This window comes from Prionailurus bengalensis, chromosome A3 (assembly GCF_016509475.1).
Source record: "Prionailurus bengalensis isolate Pbe53 chromosome A3, Fcat_Pben_1.1_paternal_pri, whole genome shotgun sequence".
Classification (NCBI taxonomy): domain Eukaryota; kingdom Metazoa; phylum Chordata; class Mammalia; order Carnivora; family Felidae; genus Prionailurus; species Prionailurus bengalensis.
In genome coordinates this window covers 70683867-70702285 of record NC_057354.1, presented here as the reverse complement: position 1 = coordinate 70702285, position 18419 = coordinate 70683867, and positions in this window count along the sequence as shown.

The window sequence follows — 18419 nt, the reverse complement described above, 5'->3', positions numbered from 1 at the left end:
TTTGCTTTGCTATTAGCCCTTTTCATTCTTTATAAGCTCTTGAACACACTTCTCTAATCAGTGGCACCTTCGTCTACCTTAAAGTTATCTCTGCTTTGAGGCCTTTACTGTCCTTTATCCCTACAAAATGCATTAAAGAAGTAACTAAAAGTGAAGGTTTTCCTAAATTAATGTTCTTAGAAGTGATATCTCTAGTGGCTCTGTGGGAGAGGAAATGGTACCATCAGTCAGGGTAAGAAAAGAAATTGATTCAACATCTGGCCTGATGAAACATTGATTTTGAAAGCTAGTACATCCAACATCGAAATCTGACCAGAGCCCCATGGTACTATAAGACTCAACATTTCTGAATATTCACTATGGAGCCAGAGGATTCGTGATGGCTGGGAAAGAGTCAGTGCACTTTGTACATTTCAAGGGATCGGGAAGTTAAAATGAGGTTTTTTGTTAACCCAAGTATCTGAAGGAAATAAAAAGCCATTCAAAATAGAATCACCCTCTATTGGGAAAGTTCTGTATATAATGTTGAATATAACTACTTGTAACTTTTTCCTGCAAGGATCCTTCTTCTTTGACTGGAAGGAAAACTGCTCATGGGGAGAACATTTTCATTGAATTTGTGATTCACCCTATTCCAGGTATTTTACAAATCAATTTTAAACACTGTCCTGGGTAGCATTGTCCTGGGTAATTCTCAAAGAACACTATGAGATCGGTGTTATGTATTCCCATTTTGCAGACTGGGAAGCTGTACTACAGTGAGAATAAAAAATAACTTGTCAAAATTGCATAGCTAAAATTCACTATCTGATAAAAGAACGTATGGTAAAATATCATTGTCAGCTCTAGGTGAATGTACGTATGTTAGCTGAAACTTTTCTGCTTCAATACTTTCATTTAAAAAAACCCAAAACGTTGCAGGACATGTTGTGTAGCTAATAATTAGAAGAATGGCAATTTCTAAACATAAACTCCTACCCTTCCAGTGCTCAGTATTTTTGTGGAAGTATTACTGCAATAGAACTTCTGTCGTATCATGGGAAGAGCATGCAATTTGGGAACCAGAAGAACTGAGTTTAAGTCCCAAGCTCTCCCCATTTTTTAGCTGATCTTGATTTCTAATAAGTAAAGCCAAGCTTAAGTGCTTTTAAGCTTTGACTGTAATAACATTTGTGAACTACCATAAAAATTATGTTCAAGTACCATAAAAACAAGTCAGAGGACAAAAAATGGTCAAAGTCTATTCCTTAGTCCTATTTCTATTTTAAGATCACTAGATTATCAAAAAGGAGAAACAATAATTATTTTTCCAGTAGAACCCTAGTAGGTCTTTTTTTTAGAATGGTTAAAAATATGTAATTTAAAACTCCTTAGAGAGTGACAGCAATAGGCTTCATATACCTAATTAGAGGGAGTTAGGAAAGTCGGGAAGCAAGGGATATGGATAAAATCAGGGAACTGAACCTGAGAAAAGAGGGAGCTGAACTGCCTGGGCTCTGTTTTGGAAAACTGCTTTGTGGACATTGAGGAGGGTCATCATAAATACTGATACTGTTTAATGTCTCGTGAACATCCTTTGTAGTGAGAGAATGCAGGAATAAGTCATGCAGGCATAGACCCTGAACTCATCTGGAACATGGTACACATAAGAAAGTGATTCTGGAAAACTGATATTAATTCAAATTTTCAGCAAGCACTCAGGAAAATGCTGAGATTGATGTAGTACTTCATACTGGTTGGCAGTTAGTCTAAAGGTTAGGTTCCCAAGAAAAATCAGGAGAAGATGAAAATATAGGAAAATCTGCTATGAGAAAGCAAAAGTTGCTCTTTGAAAAATTTAGTAATTCTTGCCCCAGTCAAGCAGCTGTACTGGCAGCAGTGACATTATATGAAGAGACTTGAAGGCTAGAGAAGCTTGCTCCTTCATGGGAAGAGCTACTCTGTAACCTCTATGTTAGACAGTTGAACATTTGGGGGCACCTGGGTGGCTCAGTTGGTTGTGCATCCAACTTTGGCTCAGGTCATGATCTCACGACTCGTGAGTTTGAGCCCTGTGTCAGGCTCTGTGCTAACAGCTCAGTTCCTGGAGCCTACTTTGGATTCTGTGGCTCCCTCTCTCTCTGCCCCTCCCCTGCTCACACTCTCCCTCTCCCTCAAAAATAAATAAATAAATGAATGAATGAATGAATGAATGTTAAAAAAATTAAGAAAGTTGAAAATTTTACCCACATTATTTTTACCACTTTTTACCCTTTAATAATGCTACTATAGCTTTCCATCCAATCCTACTCTCTTTCTTTATAATGCCCATAGAGAAGATTTCTATAAAAAGGGCCTGCCATACCCACAGTCCACCTCTTAAAATATCTACTTCCTTGGCCATCCATCCCAAACCTCTGCTCTTGAACAGAGATAAGTGGACCAGAAATCAAAGCCAAAACAAAACAAACATACCCACCTAAAATGGTTGCTCCATAAGGTGGCTAATGATCATATCATTTAGTATTTCTTAAGAGGTTTGAATATTAAATTAAAAAACATACCTTAATGCCTTGGTTCTGGTGGAGAAGATTTATATTTATGTTCTTTGATTCCAGGTAACCACAATCTATGTCCACTCCCCTGAACATGAAGTAGATAGTCAAACAGATTCTCTTATGTTACTTTCAGGGAATTGTCTTAAATTCCAAAAAAAGTGTAAAACACCAGTGAGAAGTCAACACAAGTTTATAATCATTATATAGTATAGGAGATGAAAATGATGAGATTACAGTTAAAAACAGTAGCAAGAGTCAAGAGACAATAGTTAATGTAAACAAAGAGAGCAGAGATGTAAATTAACACTCAAGACTGGAGAAGGGAAGCCATAGGAGCAGTAGATAATCCTGAAGCCTCCAGATCGCAAGGCAAAGTATGACAAGAAGAGACCTCAAAATCTGTTTGCATTAGTTATGAAGGAAAGCATAGAAGCCATCAGGTAGCCAAGAAGAAAGGAAGGTGAAGGCCTTGAGGCCTCAAAAGCTCTATAACCTTAAAGATTATTAGACTTTTCCCTTCAGCCTTGGTCATTTCTTCTGCCTTATAGGCCTTGGGAAAACATACTATAAATATTGCAAAGAGACAGGCACTTTAGGCTTAGAATGAAGTAAAATATATACATATTTTCCAAATAAAAATGAAGTTACATATAGCTATATATAGTGAATAGAAAAGTTGTTTTAATAGATATTTCAAACAAAAGTGATACCTAAATATTTTCACCATAACAATCTACATTATTAAATCATATAATAATTTTCAAACAGAATCTAGAGACTATATATTCATTAATGATGTATGACAGCTATCCTTTATCTGAATGCAATCTGTGATCCTGGACTATCAAAACAGCTTTACATTTATTTATATTTAATCCCAGTGATAACCAATCATACAAAGGTACTATTATCCCTCTCATTAAAGTTAACTAAACTAACTTCTGTTATGCAAAAAGGACATTGTTTATACCAGTAGAGCCAAGGGTATCTGTTCTATTACAGAAACTGAATGATAGTTTTCCCTTAAAGTGAAATGCACATAGTATAAGATTCCCTTCAACTATTACTGAATATTAGAAAATACATTCCAGTTTCTATATATGACTTCTGACCAAGTCAATCTTAATGTTTTCCTCAGCATGACTGAACTTTAGACAGTTTTCTTCCTAACTATTGGTCCCTGACCTCCCTCCCTTTCCTTAGAGCATACACTTTAGAAAACTTTCAATTATAAATCCTTTCTCAGCCCTGTTGAAAAGTGAATATTCTCTCAGTCTCTTGCCAGATTTACAACCCAGGAATGTCATTCTCAAAGTCCTGGAAGACATCCCATTGAAGTCTAATCATCAAAGAAGACAATCCACATATGTGTGCATGCACACGCATGCAGGAGTATATGTGTGTGTGCGTGTGTGTGCGTGTGTGTGCGTGTGTGTGTATGTGTATGTTTTGGAGAGGGGAGCCTAATTTTGATAAATATAATTAATAAACAGAAGGCTTAATCACATTGACCAACAGCACCTCCCCTCCCCAGATCCTTTAGTACTTTTGTGCTAGTTTATCCCAGTGCTTAAAAACACTCCCATCTTTGGTTTGGGAGGAGTTGAGTTCAGTCTCTCTTCCCTATGCAACAGTCTTGAATGAAGTCTTCCATGGCCTGCTTACCTTGTCTGACACAACTTTTCTTTAACACATCATAAACAGAACGTAAAATAGAAAGAAATCTGAAGATATCTGTTAGCAATTTAATATACTAAAGGGTAGGGGCATCTGGGTGGCTCAGTCAGTTGGGCAACCAACTTCACTTGGGTCATGATCTCACGGATCATGAGTTTGAGTCCCATGTCGGGCTCTGTGGTGACAGCTCAGAGCCTGGAGCCTGCTTCAGATTCTGTGTCTCCCTCTCTCTCTGCCCCTCCCCCACTCACATTCTCTCTCTCTCTCTCTCTCTCTCTCTCTCTGTCTCTCTCCTTCAAGAGTAATTAAACATTATACACACACACACACACACACACACACTCATGGGTAAAACTTTTCTCCATTTCCTAATTATTCACTCACCTTTTGTAAAATGAGAAGTGATACACCTTCACAAGATTAGTACTCTCATGTAAAAGAAGCTACAAAAAAGCAACACTGTACCATGAGGGTTGAAGGTGTATACTGAGCATATTTGAAGGAAAATTTAGTCCTTCTGGGTCTATTTGGTTAGGTTGGGTCAAGATTTACATTATCCATTGCTTTCCCCTAACAGTTTTCAGCAATGTGGTCTATGTTGCAGCTGTATTTGCACAAATATGCAAATGTATAGTAAATGAGAAAGATAAATCTAGGCATGGATTTTTCTAAATGCATAACTTTTCCATGCTACATTAGTAGTTATCTTGAAATTTAATCTCTCACCTCTAATCCAGTTATTATTATTTTTTCAATGTCCTGACCATTGTATTGAGGAAAATAAATGATTTATTGTTTTTTTTTAAATAAAAAATTGGAGGGGCACCTCGGTGGCTCAGTCAGTTAAGAGTGCAACTCTTGATTTTGGTTCGGGTCACAGTCTCAGAGTTCTAAGACTGAGCTTTGTGCTAAGTGCAAAACCTGCTTGGGATTCTCTCTCTCCCTCTCTCACTGCCCCTTCCTCTGCTCTCAAAATAAATAAATAAACATTTAAAAATAAAAATACAAAAGAAGAGCAGAGAAAAATCATACCGTCAAATATAAGGTGCACTTCTGCAACTTATAGTAAAATTGGAGAAACCTAGTCTGTCTTCCAAATTTCCTATACCATGCCTTTTGCTGCCAGCACACAGTCACTTACTTCAAGTGGAACATTTTATCTCTAATAAATACCTATAATATCTATTATAATATATAATATCTAAAATATAGATAATATAAGTTGTCTATAGTTTTATCTATAACATTTTATCTATAATAATAAGTGTACATATGTACAATACAATATGTACATGGGTAATGCTGGTTGAGTGCATGAACTGGGAGATTATCAAAATGAGGTGTTTTTCTTACATGACTCTTTCAGTGAAGATGTCTTAAAATCAATTAAAATTTCCATAAATGCTTGGATTCCTGATGTCAAATGAAAGCATATAACATTTTAAGTGATGAGCTAACCATGCATTTGTGGTCTGTACTGGATTACTTAAACTCTGGCTTGCACTGTATATCTACAAGACTATTTTAAATTTTAGATTGTCTTGTCCATATTACTCCACCAAACGTAAGTTTACTAACTTATCAACTGCTTTGATATATCAAGCAAGAGCTAATGCTTCCTATATTTATTTTATGTTTTCTCTTTAAAGAAATGTAGCATTATCTATCATGGTGCTAATAGTGCCTCATCATGTAGTTTGTATTAAAAATATAATGATACAACAAGATGTCTCCTGGGGCACTCTTAATTCACGTGTTCACAGCTCTTCCTAGTGCTTGTGAAAGCAGGTCTAGATTTGGTAAGCTGGCAAAACTAGAGCTGCAATAAATTGATAATAACTTCTAAATGGCAGTGGAAACTATGAAAATGAGAAGTTAATGCTTTTACATTCAGAAACTTTCTTTATAATTGAATCATGCTATTTTCCAGGTGAATGTTGTTGCCTTGGGTTTCCAGGGATCTGTATCTAATGATTATTACTGTTTCTTGAAAATAGCAACTCATTAAGATGACTATCTTCTGGCAGCCTAACTTTAAATGGTATTTTTTCATGTCATCAAGCATACTGAGAAAGAAAAGAATGTTTATGGTTTGATTTACTCATGTAAAATATTAATAAAGTGAAAAAGTCACGTTGAAATATCTTGTTTATAAGAGACACTGGAAATGGCATACAACAAATACACATTAAAAACATGAGAAAGGATAGAATTTATAAAGATGTAGCAGCATTCACTCATACTAGCAAGTAATAACAGATATGCAAATTGATATAAAGTTGCAAAGAATTAAGATTAAGGTATATTCTGATATGGGGTAGAAACTGTTATTAAAGACATATTTTTCTATTTGAATTTTTGTTATGACATGATTGAACTTGAGATAGAATCTGTTTTAACATTTATTATAGCTCTATGATCTATAATAGTATTTCTACACTTATCATCATAAAGGAAAAGTAATAAAAATAAATGTGTTTCAAAAGTACAGATTACTAATATTTTTCACACTGGCAATGAGGTCATCTACAACATAAAGCGGCACATTTTCAGGCATTTAGCACAGTACTTTACACTTTGTATCTTCCTGAAATAGAATTTCTGAGTACTTTTATTTGAAAATATTTTCATGCCTTTTGTACTTAAAATATAGCATATTTATTGTAAACACACACACACACACACACACACACACATTTTTGACAATAGCAAGTAATAGTCCCTATCCACAACTGGGGAAATGTCAGATCTAATTCAAAACATTAAAAGTTTAAAATAATTTAACTGTTGGTTAAATTTTTTCATAGAACTTTTTTTCTTTTCAAAATATTATCTACCCTATTGTTTCCTTTGTAATTTGGAAAATTCTCTGAGAATCAAAACCTATTGGCACATATATCATTTAATTTAACTTCAATATAGTTGTCTATTTAAGACTTCCATTGGCATTAGAAGTAATGCTAGCTTCAATTTTTAAAAGTAGGGATGCCTGGATGGCTCAGTTGGTAAAGCGTTGACTCTTGATTTAGGCTCAGGTTATGATTTCACAGTTGTGAGACTGAGTCTCCCACTGGGCTCGATGCTGAGTGTGGAGACTGCTTGTGATTCTCTCACTCCTACTCTCTGAGATTAATGAAAGCAAAACCATTATGAAAATCTTGATAAAGTTCACACTTTTGATATCCATTAATGCTCAAAAATCCTAAAGAAAACTCCCTGTATAACATGTACTGTCTTATTCTCCATTATCTTTGCAACAAAATTTATCAGGGAGTTCTCCATTATCACAATGTCCACTTCCTCACATTCTATTGTTCCCTCAACTCATTTTACCTCTATTGCTTCCACTCAACTAAACCTAATGTTATAAAAGTTTCCACTATCTCCACGTGGATTGGTTTATTGTCTTCCCCACCTGCCACCTACACAGTTAAAATATAAGTTCTATGAAGGAAGGAGCTTTTTATACCTAGTTTACAACTATTTCCTGAATATCCTCAATTTCCTGTAATGCAATAAGCAATCAATAAATATTTGTTCAATGAATAAAAGTTGAAAAAATCAACAGTTTTAAAAAAGCACTTTACTCAAGAATTAAAGAGCTCCTTTGTGCAAGTCATATTCTTAAACAAGGTAGTTACTGATATATATTAACCTGTCTTAGGGGCTCCCATTATCTATCTCTCAAGGCCTCCTGACATCCTTGATGATTCTCAACCAGCATCCAGTTTCTGCAACTATTTTAGGCTGTTAAAATTGCACAAATCCCAGGCTGTGGCCAAGGCCCTATTAGTTGCTGAATATGCCTTTCACAATCCCCCAAACCCCTCCATGTGTACACTATAAGCCAGTTTGGTTTTGTCAGCATATTTGTGAACTTGATCATGTGCAAGCAATTTAATTAACTCAGATATGTGCATGCCCATTACCAACTTACAGAAAAATCCCTCCCAGTCATTAAGTAAAGTCAGTCAGACAAAGAAAAATACTGTATGATCTCACTTATATGTAGAATCCAAAAAATCCAAACTCATAGAAACATGGTAGAATGATCGTTTCTAGGGAATGGGGGATAAGGAAAATGGGGAGATACTGGCTAACGGGTACAAACTTTCACTTATAAGATGAATAAATTCTGGACATCTACTGCACAACATGGTGACTATAGTGAACTATGAACTGTATTATTTACTTGAAAGTTGCTGAGTAGATCTTAAATGTTATCACAAGTGGCAATTATGAGAAGTGCTGAATGTTTCTTATTGTGGTAATCATTTCTTAATATACATGTGTACCAGATTATCACGCTATATACCATAAGTTTATACAATGTTGTATGTTTCAATATATTATATCTTAATATAACTGAAAAAAGCCCCTTTTCCAATTTAACCTTCCTTCAAACATTTCCAATGGCTTCCCATTATTTACAGTACTAAAATGCAAGATTCTTTGCTTTAGCAATTGAAATCTTCAACAAATATTATCAAATTTACCTTCAGCTATTCTCATAATTAGTAGCAAAAGATTAGCAAGCTCTTTGTATGAATCTCAAACAAACAAAACCCTATCTTCTTAACTTTAAAAATGACTGGATTGAGGGGCACCTGGGTGGCTCAGTCGGTTAAGCGGCTGACTTCAGCCTAGGTCATGATCTCGCCATTCCTGAGTTTGAGCACTGCATCAGGCTCTGTGCTGACAACTCAGAGCCTGGAGCCTATTTCATATTCTGTGTATCCCTCTTTCTCTCTCTACCCCCTTCCCACTCACACTCTATCTCTCTCAAAAATAAACATTAAAATAAACAAACCAACCAACTGGATTGGGAGTATAAAACACACCTTGTGCTTTATAAAGAAAAAGTTTGGTTTCACATGCAATAAAATATTCTATAAGCCAAAAAGTGTTAAATAACTATGTAACATCAAAATAATCTGAGGATTTACCTAAAACAGAAAGTATTTTTAAACCTGTGGTAACACACCTTCATTCATGACAGTTTCATTACAGGTATCTTTGCATTATTACAGATGACAGCATAAAAACGGAATTATGACATTGAAATTTTCCTGATAATTTAATATCATCTAACTGCCTGGTAAGTTACTGAAGACAGATTCAGAAGGATTTTAGAAGTTCTTTTTTCCAATCATATATGTTTATAGAACATGATTTAAGCACTAACAAAAAAACTAGTATTTTATTTATAAGTAGCCAATCAAAGGAAAGGATAACACACTCCTCTCAAATATAAAAAAAGGTAGTCTTATAAAAAGGCTTGAAATATTCTAAAGTGTTTTCTCACATTTTCAGTGTTTCAACAGTATTGTCTCATTATACTTCATAACATTACTGGGAGGTGGTACACATAAGCATTGTTATTTTTATTTTATAAATGAGGCAACCAGAAGTGATAGGAATATTCATGGTTTACAACAATTTGATAACACAGCAGGGTTTTGAATGTTGTTATACTTTCAATTTACAGGGAAGAGCCCCTTCACTAGAAAGTTGGAAATTATGAGTTAAATTTCAAAATCAAGAAATATGACTCCAACCAGAGATATAGACAGTCATTATGTAAAAATAAATGACTTGTGGGTCAGAAAGACTTAACAATGACTTAATTAGATACGATTATATTTTGTTTTCTGGAAAACATAAGCATAATAAAGAATTGAGAGGGGCGCCTGGGTGGCTCAGTCAGTTAAGCATCTGACTCTTGATTTCAGCTTGGGTCATCATCTCATAGCTAATGAGATCCAGCCCTGCGTCAGGCTCTGTGCTGATGGTGGCTGATGGTGTGGAGACTGCTTGGGATTCTTTCTCTTCCTCTCCCTGTGCCCCTCCCCCGTTTGTGTGTGCACATGTGCTCTCCCTCTCCCTCTCTCTCTCTCTCTCTCTCAAAACAAACAAGTAAATTTAAAAAAAAAGAATTGAGATATCCCTGGTTATTTTCTCAATATCACAGAGGAGTAAATGTTTTTAATCATAGCTAAAATATAACTATATTCATATATATAACTTTAGATTAGTACCTAATCGTTGCCACTTAAATGATTATGATTTAAATTTTAATCCAAGTCCTCCAAAAAATAGAGGACTCCAAAAATTTCCACCAAGAAATAATGGCAAACTATAGTTTGTCCAGCATTTAGTTTCAACCTATGTCCTCAATAAGACTTTTCATTTGATGTGACCTAACTTGAATCTCTACTTTGTATATAATCACTGCTTAATGACTCATGTAATGAGGAATTATTGACTCTGAATGACAGCAAACAATTTCCATGCTTTCTGATCAAAATGAAACTAATACAATCCTTACATTAAAGAAATACACATTATTAAGATAAATATATATTAAAAATAAATATAACACATTATAATACATGTTCTAACAGATCCTGGTCATTGTTTACAAAGAGCAGAGAAAATGAATAAGAATTCAGGAATTACTTCCCACAAGAGAGCATCGCCATCTTTGACCTTAAAAAAAAGTAAACTGGGTATCTACACTGGCAGAAGGATATTGTAAGCAGAGAGAACACACATAAAAAAATATTTTTAGGAAAATAAATATAATCCAGTGTTACTTGTGCATAGGATCCAAGCAGAATAGAGAGGCTGGAGGAATAGTCAGGTGTAAGAGCTGTGAAAATAAATGTAGTTGGTAATATAAAGAGCTTAAATATTTTCTTATGAGCATAGGAAGCTTTCTAAAGGTTTCTTTTTTCCTAATTTTTTTAGTTTTAATTTCAATTAGGAAATTGACATTTTCAGACATGAATTTTATTTAAAAAATGCTTATAAGTAAAGAAACAGATTCTGGAAGTTTAATTCCTCTGACATCTGGGATTCAAACTTAAATCTAAATAATGCTATTAAGTGCTACTTCCTAATTTAGGATATTATAAAATGGTATGTCGAGAGTATGAACTAAGGATAGCAGAAGTATTAAGGTACAATTATTGAAACTTGACTTTTGAGACAAACTAAAATATGACAATGATGCAAAGGGAAGGTTTAATGTTAAATTTGAGGTATGAATAAAATAGGTCTTTAATCAAGATGAATTACATAAGACAACGATAGGTATGGGGAACATTTTATTTTAGATACATTCCATTAATGTTTATTTTTGAGAGAGGGAGAGCACACACACGCACGTGAGCAGGGGATGGGCAGAGAGAGAGGGGGGGAGAGGATCTGAAGCAGGCCCTGCATTGAAAGACGAGAGCCCAAAGTGGGACTCAACCTCAAAAATCACGAAATCATGACCTGAGTTGAAGTCAGACAACTGACTGAGCCACCCAGGTGCCCCTATTTAGAAACATTTTGAAGAGACATGAGGTAGAGATGCAAAATAAGCATGGCTCAAGACACTACACAACAGCTCCTTCACAGATCTTTTCTGGGTAACAGCATCTCTCTACCCATCTTTCCTGGGATGGTTGACACTCTCTTTAGCAAAGGGTCCTGTTTCCAGAGCACACTATCTGGAATCTTCCAAATCATCAAGTGCTAGTTTCTTATTGCCTAACAGTTCTCCAATTTCTCGCTCTCCCCCTAAATTTTGCCATAGGCAGCAAGGAAAACCAAGCTGCATCATCAATATTTTGCTCAGAAATTTTCTCAGTTAAATATTTAAATTCATCGCTTACAAATTCTATTTTATACAAAACACTAGAACACAGTTTAGACAAGTTCTCTGCCAATTTATAGCAATGACTGTATTTTTTTCCAATTTCTAATAACATGTTCCTCATTTCTATCTGAAAACTTATCAGAAGCTCATTTAACATTTGTATTCGAGGTTCATGATGGCATGCATATGTATCCTCTAAGGCAACATAAGTTTTCTCTCTATAGCTGTCCTCTTTTTTTTTCCTCCCCGAACCCTTACCAGAATCTCCTTTGAATTCATGTTTCTACAACATCTTCAAGGCAATCTAGGTGTTTTTTTTCCTTTTGTTAAATCATACTCCTCACAACTGTTCTAGCCTCTATCCATTAACCAATTCCAAAACCAAGTCCATGTTTTTAGATATTTGTTACAGCAGAACCCTATTTTCTAGTACCAAAATCTGTATTAGGATCCTTCAGAGAAACAACTTACACACACACAAACACACATATGTATATGTGTATACATATATAATTATATTAAAAATTAGTTGTAACTGAATTTATTAAATATAAATTTAAATATTTTTTTAAAAGTTGACTAATGTGATTACAAGGACAAGCTAGTTTCTAATCTGTAGGGTTGACCTTTGGACTGGAAATTCTAGCAAGATTTGATGATGCAGTCCTAAATCTGAAATAAATCTAGAGTTAGAATTCCTTCTTGGGGAGAGCTCAGTCTTTTTTCCCTTAGAGCAAACATCAACTGATTAGATGAGACCAGCTTACCCTATGAAGGGCAATCTACTTTATTCAGAACTACAATTTAAAAATCACATCTAGAACTTATCTTCACAGCAATATCTACACTAGTGTTTGACCTAGTAACTAAGCACTATACCTTAGGCAAATTGAAACATAAAATTAATCATCACAATGGGAACAACAAAATAAAGCAGTCCACAGAAAAAGATGATTCAGTAAAAAAGCTAAGAAGTTTGATTCAGAATTGTGGAAGGTAATAAGAGAGTCTTGTGGTGAAAACCAAAGAAGAAGAAATTTAAGGAGGATTATTTTGGTCAACTGTATCAGAGTAAACAGAGAGAGCAAATGAATCTTAGATTAGAAAGTGTCCATTTTCTAAAGAAATTATTGCCATTGGGAGTTCCATAAATACAGGCAAAAGATTTCAGCAAGAATGCATCAAGGAGAAAATTCTGTTTACTGAAGCATGACTAAATAGATAACCTGAATAAACCTCCTGCCAAAACAACTAATAACACTAGCTAAAATATATTAAAACAAAACACTCTAAAAGCTTTGCTGAGCTAAGGAGAAATTTAAAAATAAATATTCAGAGGCCTCAAAACAAAGTAAAAGTGGAAAGTCAGAGAGAAAAGCTCACACTTAGGTCAGCTTTTGCCCTAGGGTTTCTTTCAAATGCTAGTGTCAATGAACTTGTCATTGGTGAAGGTGCAAAAGACAATGACAGAGCTGAGTGTATAACCTAAACAGAGATTCTATATAAAGCTGGGGTCCTCCAAGGTAAACTAGAAATAAACTAAATATATAGAAAAGATAGCTGCTCATTTTGATCTTTACACTGGGCAAAAGGGAAATTAAAAACCAAAACCAAAACCAAAAATCTTCCATGAAATTTGAACGCAGAATCTGAATTCCTAAGTAATCATCGCCTGAACGTGGTAGATTATTTGATCTGAAAATCCTTAGGTTAAAAAGATATCTAAAATATTTACCACCTTCAAATATCTGGCAGATTCAAATGTAAACATATTTTGAAATAAACCGACTTTAACTTAGTCATCAAAGAATTAACACAGATGAAATTCTAAGGAATTTGAAATCACAATTAAAAAATCATTAAATATATGGGAACAGAAGGCAGAATGAACAAGAGCCCACAGTAACAGCAGAAAACAGAAAAAAAAACAAAGACTTTTGATACATTAATGATCACAAAATAGAAAATAATTGTTTAATGTTTTTTAAATGTACAAAAAACACAGTTTATAAAAAAAAAGAATAAAAATTAAGTATCCTAAAAGCAACCAGAGAAGAAAAGACAATCTCCTTCCAAAAATGCTAATTAGGCTGATATTTGACTTTTTAACAACAATGGATCCAGAAGATAGCTGATTAACATTTCCAATTAGCTGAGAAAATATAATTGTCAATCTTAAATTATATGTCCATTGCAGGTATCTTCCAAGAACAAGGCCAAAATGAAGACATTTTCAGAATTATAGTAACTGATAGATTTTGACACCAAAAGAACTTTACAATAGAGAATGCTAATGGGTATATTTAAGGAACAAAAACAACAAAATTCCACAAATTAATATGCAAGATGAGATGGCATGTACAGAATTTGGTAACCATATGGGTAAATTTTGACTAAAAATGACTGCTTAAAATCATAAATATAATGTCAGATTTGTGGAGTCAAAAAGAAGATAAATCTAAAATATTAGGCAATAAGAGTACATAAATTGGATGCAGAGAGATATAAATTAAGTTGTCCTAGCATATTTTTATTGTTTGGAAGTAAGATAAAGATATTGATTAACTTTATACTTTACTAAGCATGAGTGTTATACTTTTTATAAAAGTAATAAAATACCACAGTGTATATATGTTTTAACAATATAACAGAGGAATTTCAGTAAATCCACAAGTTTGTGGTATATAAAAAAGCAAAGAAAAACTTATTTTTAAGTAATTTATTTTGAAGACACAAATACAGTTAAATGACCAGAGGATTTTTTTTTTTTTATGATGGAAGATAATATATTTAGAAATGTAGCAGATGAGATGATTCTACTCTCATGACTCATTCAACATTCATTCCAAAAATTGTCACTCCATCCAAAGCACATGTGTAGGACTGGTAGACACCTTACTACATACTTGAGACACAATGGGTAGCTGGATGACAATTAGTGTGCTCAATACATTTACAAAGGGACCATCTCACTAAGGGCCTGGCTGTCTTTGTAAAGAATTGGACATTATCCTAGCAACACATAGATGTGAGAGAGTTTTCAGCAAGAGGATGATATAATCAAATTTGTATTTTAGAAACTCACTCTAGATTCAGGACAAAAAATATATAATAGATTCTCAATACTTTGAAAGCTTTGTACCTATCCAAGAAAGAAATAATGACTATCTGAACAAGGGAGTCACAGTGGGTATTGAAAAAAAAAATCGATTTGAATCTGAATATGTGAATTAAGATTTTTATTCTCAATTAAAAAGTATTGAATGGCTACTGATACTTTATAAGTAAGTGCTTACATTTATGATGGAATTCATCACCATATGTAAAATTATGAGTTTATATAAGTTGAGAAAACTTGAACTCAGAAGTAAAATGTACTTGTAAACTTCAAAATTAAGGATGCTCAACCTGAATCAGGATGACAGTGCTAGTATGTTCCCTAAGGATTTCTTTAATGGCAACCTGCCCAATAAAAGATGCAACTTATAAAATAATAATTAAGGAGAGGCTTGTGGGAAATCATGTTCCATGAATAGACAAACATTTTTTTAAGTCTAAGTTCACTTTTGATTTTGAACTTTGGAATAATGATGGGAAAAGTCAAAAGCTTCAAGTTTTCAGAGTGTCATAAGTTTTCTGCTTAAGAACATTTTTTTTTGAAATGCTTTATCTGAAGCTACAGTTAATGATGTCCTCAGCTCTGCAAATTAAGCCAATGCTTTTACATCAATGAAAAGAGGCATTGAGAGAGAGATATTGAATGTGGGCATACGGAATCTCAAGGACTATAAACCTTTTTTTGCCTAAATGTTTCATCTCTGGAGTTTCAAGTTTTGAAGGGTCTGTCCCAAATTTAAAAGTATTAGATCAAGGAGAAATTGTCTGTGTGACTCAGGAGTGTGGTAGCCAAGTTTCTTTGCTTGTCATCACAGAGATTCCTTGAGCTGCGAAGCCAACTTCTCTTTTTTTGGTAGTTAGCCTGGCCAAATAAGGACCATAAAAAGGACACCAGGAAAACTAATGTGCATAATTAAATTACTAATTATGTGCGCACAATTAAAACAAAATAATCAAGTAAATTAATCAAGGAATACAGCAAAATATTTGATTTTTGTCCTAATTTATGCTAGTTTGTAATGCTAAAAGTCATTTGTATTCATTTCTGTCATTCCTGAAAGAAGCTACGAGACAAGATTTGTGATTTTCAGGAAATTAAATTCCACTATCTGTGCTCATTTTAAAACTGCATTCACTTTCAAAAAAAATTCTTGTTTTGTTTCCTTTTCCCTTGAAAATTATCATTTGAGAAAGGATAAACTGTGCTTTCCACACAAGTTTGTCTGCTATTTCATTGCTGGTGATCTTCCTAACAATTTTTTTTTCTAGCTGGGCAGGTAAAAGTAAATATTCTCATCTCTTTAGAGGATTTCATGGACAGGCTTTTATAATAATAACTGGAACAAAATGGAAAAAGTGATGCCATCCTGATTAATTGTGAAATCTCTAATTGAAATTCAACAAAGAGTAACTAATTATTCTACTTTGGAAGAAAGAGAGTTATTAAAAATATCAGAGATTTATGAGAAAAAATGAAACTTCCAAGTATGACTGTTATTTGTAAAGAATCTATCCAATTTGTACCTTAAATACCTGCATTTATGGCCTTATTAGGCTTTAAATTTATAAACTTAAGTTTATAAAAATAAACCTCTAAAAGATTAGAATTTGATAGATAATATAACGATAACCCATTTTCTTCCTTTACTGCACTTACTAATGATAATTAGGGGGGAATATTTACGTATTTTACTTTGTCGATCAAGAAATCCCATTTCATAAAATTTCACAACATCAATCTCACAATCCCCAAACCAGTCATTTGCTGAGTTGAGTTTTTAACAGTTTAGATTATTTTCAATGTTTCTTGTTTTCCATTTTCAACTCATTTAAGACTAGTTTTTTAAAGGTTGTAATCACACTTAATGACCTTATTTTATTATATATTATTGAGTACACAGAATGTGCAAAGATTATACACAGTATGGTGAAAATCCAAAAGAGGAAGCATAAATGGACACTGCAGTTAAGAAGTTCAGAGAAGTTCAAATGAGGTTATAGGATTGGGCTGGGGTTAGGTTCCTTCCAGCCAGAGATGGGGAAAAAAGGAAAGGTTTCTGAGCAGGTAGTGATTGAGCTCAGGTGGAATAAAATAGAAAATCAAGTAGGATGATGTAGGATGAAGAGAAACTAAGAACAGAAGGAAAAGGGAATGATGTGAGCAGAGAGAGAGACGTAGGAGGTAGGAGGAACACAGACTTTGATTTAGGGGAAGTATGTCACTGGGAAACAGATTTGTCATCATTTTGGAGGATGACAAGCGCTAGACTAGGAAGCCCGGACTTGCCCTATAGCCACAGGATAGTTCTGGAAGATTTTTAAACAGAGAAGTGACAGGATCAAATATTGGTAAGAGAAAAATCAAAGTAGCCACAGTCTTGGAAGTGTAAGGAGTGGAGAAAGGAAACTGGTCGTGTTGCCTTCCATGAAAGTAATTCTGAAACTTCAAGTTTTATATGACAAAAAGAGAAAGGCTTAATTTCACCCAATGCTATCTTTTTTTCTATTTATTTATTTATTTTTCAACGTTTATTTATTTTTGGGACAGAGAGAGACAGAACATGAATGGGGGAGGGGCAGAGAGAGAGGGAGACACAGAATCGGAAACAGGCTCCAGGCTCTGAGCCATTAGCCCAGAGCCCGACGCGGGGCTCGAACTCACGGACCGCTAGATCGTGACCTGGTTGAAGTCGGACGCTTAGCCGACTGCACCACCCAGGCGCCCCCCAATGCTATCTTTTATAGGCTCTTGAGACACAGAGCTCCCCGATGTCAAAAATACCTTGAAATATTTAACAATGTTTATCTACATCAACAAATTATTATCTATATAGTGCTTATTCCATGTCAATTCGGTTTTTCATGTGAATTGGCAATGACAAGCAAGGAAACAGAAAGGAAGAGAAACAGACTCTAAACATTTATTTTCCACATTTACTACATTTATTAACCACTTTGATTGCCTGCTATGAGGGAACATACCTCGGAAAAAGAAAACTGCATTCTAACATAATATTGAAGATATGTCTATCTTCTCTCCTATCTCTGACTTACCAGAAAAAACAGTGAAAATAAAAGTGAATTTAGCCACATATTTTTAAGAAAAAAATCAGTTTTATCATCAGATTGGGCAACCTAAGACAAACAAACAAAAAAAACCTAAAACAAATTTCAGGTGAAATAAAGCAATGGATTAACTTAATGTGTCATTCATTTATGTAGTGCTTACTACATAATTAGAAAGGATTTCAACTTGTGAAAAGTACAAAGAAAGAAAAGTACTGTTTTAAAGTAATTGGAGAATCTATGGTGCAATAGGTTAAGTAAAACTTGAAGTCATAAGGGTGAGTGGAATTTGCCTGAAGAAAATAGGGAAGACTAAGATTTTGTCCTAGGTTTCCCAGTTGTCAGCAACATCCCCCTAACTATAGAAGAGAGGG